Here is a 6,738-nt window from a genome sequence, read left to right on the forward strand (position 1 = left end):
CCGTTTTCTTGAGTTTCTTGAAGACAGGCTCACAAATCATTGTAAGTTTCGATATGAATCGACTTATATACTGTACTTTTCCCGAATCCTCGACTTCTTTTTTCTGTTTGAGGTTGTGGCATTTCGATCAGAGCTTTGATTTTGGAAGGATCTATTTCTATACCTCGTTGGCTAACAATGTATCCCAGGAGTTTGTCAGATGTTACCCCGAATGTGCATTTCTGAGGATTGAGCCTCATGTTGTACTTTCGTAGCCTTGCGAAGAACTTGCGAAGGTTCGCAATATGCCCTTCTCTTTCCTTGGATTTGACAATCATGTCATCTACGTATACCTCAACTTCTTTGTGCATCATATCATGTAAGAGTGTAGTTGCGGTGCGTTGATATGTAGCTCCGGCGTTGATAAATCCAAACGGCATGACCGTATAGCAATAGGTTCCCCATTGAGTGACGAAGGCGGTCTTATGCATATCTTCCATGGCCATTTTGATTTGATTATAACCCGCATATCCATCCATGAAGGATAGTAACGCGTGGTCTGCAGTATTGTCCACCAATATGTCGATATGAGGTAGAGGGAAGTCATCTTTTGGACTTGCTTTGTTTAAGTCTCTAAAGTCAACACAAACACGGATTCTCCCATCCTTTTTGGGTACGGGTACTATGTTAGCTACCCAGTCAGAATACTCGGAAACTTTGATGAACCCGGCTTTGAATTGCTTGTCCACTTCTTCCTTAATCTTGAGGGCCCATTCTGTCCTCATTCGTCGAAGCTTCTGTTTCACAGGTTTGAAACCTGGCTTGATTGGAATCCTATGTTCGGCGATATCCCTGTCGATCCCTGGCATGTCTTTGTAGGACCAAGCGAAAACGTCTTTGAATTCATTTAGGAGGTCTATGAAATCGGCCCTTTCGGTAGAGCTCAAGGTAGTCCCTATCCTAAGTTCTTGGGGTTCTAGTTCGGTTCCTACATTGACGGGTTCGGTGTCCTCTATTACTGGTCCCCCTTCCCCTTCCTGTAGTATTTCTTTGGCTACGTAGGGAGGTATTTCGATCGAGTCTGGGTCTTGGTCATCCTCAGTATCATCGTAAACAGAATTGCACTCAAGATAACACAAAGACTAAGCAGAACCTGATTTATTCATATTAAGATTTGAGTAAAGTTGAAACAGAGAAGCCAACTGATCCATGGTCAGTGGCGGCAAAGGGAAAGTGGTTTGGGCATTTCCCGAACTACTGTGACTACTCGAGGCTAAGCTAGGAGAAACCAAGGGAGTGGGGATGACGACAGGAGTAGACTCTCTAATGAATTCTTTAGACTCCGACTCTGACTCCGACTCCGACTCGAACTCATCGTCTTCTGGTTCTCCTTTGAACATCTCTCCTTCTCCAGTGGTGAGTTTGAAGAGTCTTCCTTGATTGTTGGTCCACTTGATTGATTTTCTCCATCCTTTCTGCTTATCTTGCGTTGGTTTCTAAGATTAACGCGGGGGGTTGAAGCGATCGTCTTGAAGTATCATGGTAATGATCTCATCCTGCGCGGCCCTAACAAATCGATCTTCTCCAAAAATAGGCTAACGGCTTGTTCGTCTAAGCAAGGTGCTTGACGGGTTTTGACGGTAGGAACCGTTTCTGGAGGGATAAAGTAGCAATCGTGAAAGATCTCGATTCCGGCTAGCTTCCTCTCGAGATAATGCCAAGGCTCGGGAATTCCGTGAAAGAGTTCTAGACTTCCTTCTTAACAAAGTACCCATTTAAAGTAGGGAGATAGGGTCTCATTTGGACTCCTACATGCTTGCGGTTTTGGACTTGAGCGAGCATTTCGAGAACTTCTTCTTTAGTGGGTTTGTACCCTTGATAAGTAACATTTTAGTCGTATTTTACCCCGCATTTATACCTAATTCCGACTCGATTTTGTGTGCTTAATTGTCTAAGTAGCTCATTTAATTAACTAATTTATAATAATTGGTCGTATACTCGTAGTGTTATTATAATATTAGTTTTATTACTATTATTTTATTAATATATTAATATTATATGCAGGTGAGGCGGAATAATAAAGACGGAAATCGAGTGCTAAACAAATAAAGACGGGTTTTGCATTGATCAAGCGTGAGAAGCCAAATTGACAAAGTCAAAAGGTTGACTTTTGGCAAACTCCTCCTCCCTCCTTCATTCAACTGCAATTCACCATTATCATACATTTCACCATCATCAACAACCATAACACACCTCCATTAAATCACCATACCAGCCACCAATTCGTCCCCCGTCATCACCATGCGTCATCAACAATCACACCCCCGCATCTCGTCCTCCGACCCGCAAACCACCATTTTTACTTGACCACCATTTCCATCACCATTGCTGCTCACCTTGGTCACGCACCAATTCAAGCACAACCATGGCTACTCCCGTCATTAAGCATGAACTCGGAATCCAAAACCTGAGTATAACCGGCAACCATTCATCATCGCCATTTTCGACCACCACTCACTTCAAATCCATTCCACCTGCACGCAAAAAAATCACAGCAGCAGCGACAACAACCGGTCCCTCCTCCGTTCACGACACCGTCATCAACAACCTCCTTACTCAACCAAAACAACCAATTCAATTCAACCGCAACCATTCACGAATCGAATCCGAGTAATTTGAACCCATATGGCCCTCGGCCGGGCACCCGGCCGCCGACACCCAACCGGCTGGGAATACGCAAAGAATTGACTCCATTTTCCAGAGAACTCCCAGCCGGCCTTGTCACCGGTGGCCGGTCAACCGGCTCACAACTCAAATCGCATCAAAAATTCATCCCCAGCCGGGTCACCGACCGCCGACACCCCCACCGGCTGGGAGAACCATTAAATTCATTGAAGTTTCCAGGGGATTCCCAGACGGTCAACCGACCGCCGGCCCTCATCCCGGCTGGGAATACCACCAAAATTCCTCAAGTTTTCCAGAGAGTTCCCAGCCGGTGACTTCACCGACTGACGGCCACCCGGCTGGGCATCCCTTTGCTGCGTGATTCGTTTTGTTTTACACTTCGCTGATTTGGTTGTTTTGCTGTGTGTATAATTATTCCCCAAATCCTTTTTGTCTTTTGGGTTTTGTCGTCATTTAGGATGATTATGAGGGTCATTATTATCATTATTAATATTAATATTATGATTATTATTAATAGATTAGTTTAGTATAAAAGAACACAACCATACACCTTACCTCACCTAACACCCTACCTTAGAAATTAGTCTCTCTTACTCTCTCAATATTTGTAGAACCCTAAATATTTCCCTTTCAATATTTCTTCAATAAAATTTGTAATCATTACTTAATTAGTTTAATCAATCTCTTGTTTATCGAAGTTCTTCATTCCATCAATTCAAGGTTCCCATGTTATTGGTATAATTCTTTACTCTTATTTCTCTCTTTAATTTCATTTGTTTACATTTTGCTTTTCTCTTAATTCTTGTTTAATTGTTCATGTTAGACTTCTTGTTGTTTAATTGATGTTATTCTCTTTCTTGTTCATCTTTTCTTTGTTTTCCATTGTTGTTGCTCTCAAAGATTGAATCTTTGAATTTCTCATGTTAAAGATTGAGTCTTTGAGTTTATTGAGTTAAAGTTTGTGCCTTTAGTTTAATCTTCATTGTCTCTTGAATTAAATTGTCTTTCCTTATAATTTAAGTTGGATTGTTGCATGATTAGTAATAGAATTTGTACTTCCATCATGATTATGCATAAAGTTTCCATCTTTGTTGTTTCTCTTGCAATTAGGAACGTGATTAGTGAGTAGTCTTCTACTAGGACTCGGTTTGACCCGACATGAGTAATTTCACTAATTGATTCTCATAAAGGCTAATTTGTTGGGGTAAATTGGTGAGGGTAGCTTAGAGGATTGACTTGACTTATGGACCGATTTTGGGTAGTGTCGATTTGTAACCCTTGTCCACCAACGAGAGTTGGTTAGGTTGTGAATAAGATACCCGGAAATTTGTCTTACAACTAACCTAGGTTGAGACCGAAAGGGAGAACCAATGGAGGGTACCTCTAGGCTAGCGTTTGAAATCGACCTCCGAGAGGAGGAGTGGGATGACCCGGAATACGATGGGGGCTTAATGACCTTGACCAAGTTCTTGACCTCCTCGGAATTGTGCATGATTTTGGGGTAGTTGAGTGTTGAGTTAGGGATTTCTACCTTCGAACCCGAGAGGGGGGTTGGTGGGTAGTGCTAGTGTCCTACTTCGAACCCGAGAGGGGGGTCTTAGGCGAATTAGAGCCATCTCCTCCTTGCTTGTCTACCCGAGTGATTAGCCTAGGGAATTAGTATGTGGAATTACGAATTGTTGTGGGAGAACCGAGTTCTAGACCTTTTATTCATTTGATTTACAACTTTAATCCTCTCTTACTCATTTATCATCTTTTGTTAATTTGCATTTTATTTTATTTAGTTTAGTTGTTTAGTTTAAAACCTCATCCAAATATTCTCGACTTAGCTAAGCATAAGAATATAGACAATTAGTAATCACCCATGCTCCCTGTGGATTCGACTTCGACTACCCTACTACATTAGTTGAGTTAATTGTTTGATCGGGGGAGTGCGACAAACCCCGCTATCAAAATGGCGCCGTTGCCGGGGAGCATTGGCTTGATATTAATCGTTTTATTCTAGTTTAGACTAGGTCTTTCTTTGTTACTAATCCCTTTGTTGAGTAAGTGGAAGGTGTTTTAGAAGAACCGTGTAATCTTGAGTTCTTTGAGAATCCATTTGGAATTCCCGAAGAACCAACAATGGCCGCGGTTCCTATGAGGGATAATTTGGCTCCGAAGAAGGTGGTGAACCCAAGTATTGTCAAGCCACCTATTCAAGCAAATAACTTTGATGTGAAGGCTACTTTGTTGCAACTAGTCCAAGGAAACCAATTCGGAGGGGGGTCCATCGAAAACCCCAATGAACATCTTAATGAATTCTTGGATAGTTGTGACATGTTCAAGGCAAATGGAGTGTCGGAGGATGCAATCCGCCTTAGGCTCTTTCCTTATTCCTTGAGGGGGAGTGCTAAGGAATGGTTGAAGAGTTGTGAGCCCGATTCATTTAGAACTTGGAATGATGTCTCCAAGGCCTTCTTGAACAAGTACTTTCCACCACAAAGGACCGCAAGAATCAAGAGTGAGCTCCAAGGCTTCACCCAACATGATGATGAGACCCTTTACGAGGCATGGGAAAGGTATAAGGGACTCCAAAGGTTGTGTCCTCACCACGGGATCGGAGATGATGAGTTGATCAACAACTTTTATGAGGGGTTGAGCAATGAAATGAAAATGAACCTAGATTCCGGCTCGGGAAAGGGGGCATTAGATAAAATTGATCACAAGACGGCCAAGGAGCTTATTGAGGAAATGGCTTCCCGAACTTTTCATTGGAATAATGATAGGCACAAGAGGAAGGGAAAGACAACCGTTGAGTCGGCCAACAATGTTGAGGTTAAAGGGTTGATAGAAGAACTCAAGCAACAAATTGCTTTGTTGAACTCAAGCAACACCTCAAGAAACTCTTCATCAAATTGGTCACAAGTGTATTCTTGTGAGATTTGTGGAGATCAAGGGCATCCACCAAATGAATGTCCTTTGATGATGGGAGAGGCAAATTGTATGGAGCAAGTGAATGGAGTGTGGGAATCAATTCCGGCTAGACAATCATTCAACAACAATAAATATCATCCCGGAATGAGAGCCCACCCAAATTTTTCCCATGACTCACAAAATGTCCAAAACCCGACTTTCCAACAAAATCCACAATTTACACCAAATTTCCAAGCCCAAAAGCAAAATCCCACCTTCCAACCAAGACCACAATTCCAACAACTAAATCAACCAACCAACCCACCATTTCAACAAAATTCCCAACCGTTTCAACAATCCACCCAACCTAAATCAAACATGGAGCTCATGATAGAGCAATTAATGAATTCTCAAACCCAATTCATCACTCATTCCAACCAAAAGCAAGAGGAAGCAACATCCTCTATCAACCAACTTAGAACTCAAATGCAAGCCTCCCAAAGAATGACGGATAATCAAATCTCTCAATTGGCTTCTCAAATAAGTCAATTTCAAGCCTCAAATGGAAAGTTTCCGGGTAAAACCGCGGAGAACCCAAAGACCATTAATGCTATACATTTGATGAGTGGTAGGGAGTTGGAAGATCGGGTGTTCGTAAAGAGGAAAAAGAGTTGCAAACCGGAAGTTGTGGTTGAACCACAAAAAGTGGTTGAAGATGATCTTGTAGTGGTTGTTGTGGAAACTCCCATGGTAGTTGATGAACCTACCAAAATTGTTGAAGAACCCAAGGAACAAGTTGTGAGAACATATGTGCCACCAATCCCTTTCCCTCAAAGGTTGGCAAGAGCAAAGCTTGAGCAAAAGTATGGAAAATTCATGCACATGATGAAAGGTGTGAACATCACCATGCCTTTTATTGATGCCATCAAGGAGATACCCGCATATGGAAAATTCTTGAAGGAGTTGATTTCCAACAAAAATTCATTGGGTCCAAGTACCATGGTCAATTTATCACAAGAATGTAGTGCTATCCTATTGCACAAGATGCCACCAAAGCTTGAAGATCCGGGTAATTTTTCCATACCATGCACAATTGGGACCGTTCATATTGAGAAAGCCTTGTGTGACTTGGGGGCAAGCATTAGCCTCATGCCTCTCAATATCTTCAAGAAATTGAAG

The 6,738-nt window shown here is 42.1% G+C and overlaps 1 non-coding gene across 1 annotated transcript; it reads right to left on the reverse strand.

Moving 5' to 3' along the window:
• Positions 1–5,157: 5,157 nt before the first annotated feature.
• Positions 5,158–5,264, reverse strand: LOC141620404 (small nucleolar RNA R71). The gene has a single exon (XR_012531956.1). It is a non-coding gene; the product is annotated as a small nucleolar RNA R71 (small nucleolar RNA).
• Positions 5,265–6,738: the final 1,474 nt, after the last annotated feature.

This window comes from Silene latifolia, chromosome 1, assembly GCF_048544455.1.
Source record: "Silene latifolia isolate original U9 population chromosome 1, ASM4854445v1, whole genome shotgun sequence".
Taxonomy (NCBI): Eukaryota; Viridiplantae; Streptophyta; class Magnoliopsida; order Caryophyllales; family Caryophyllaceae; genus Silene; species Silene latifolia.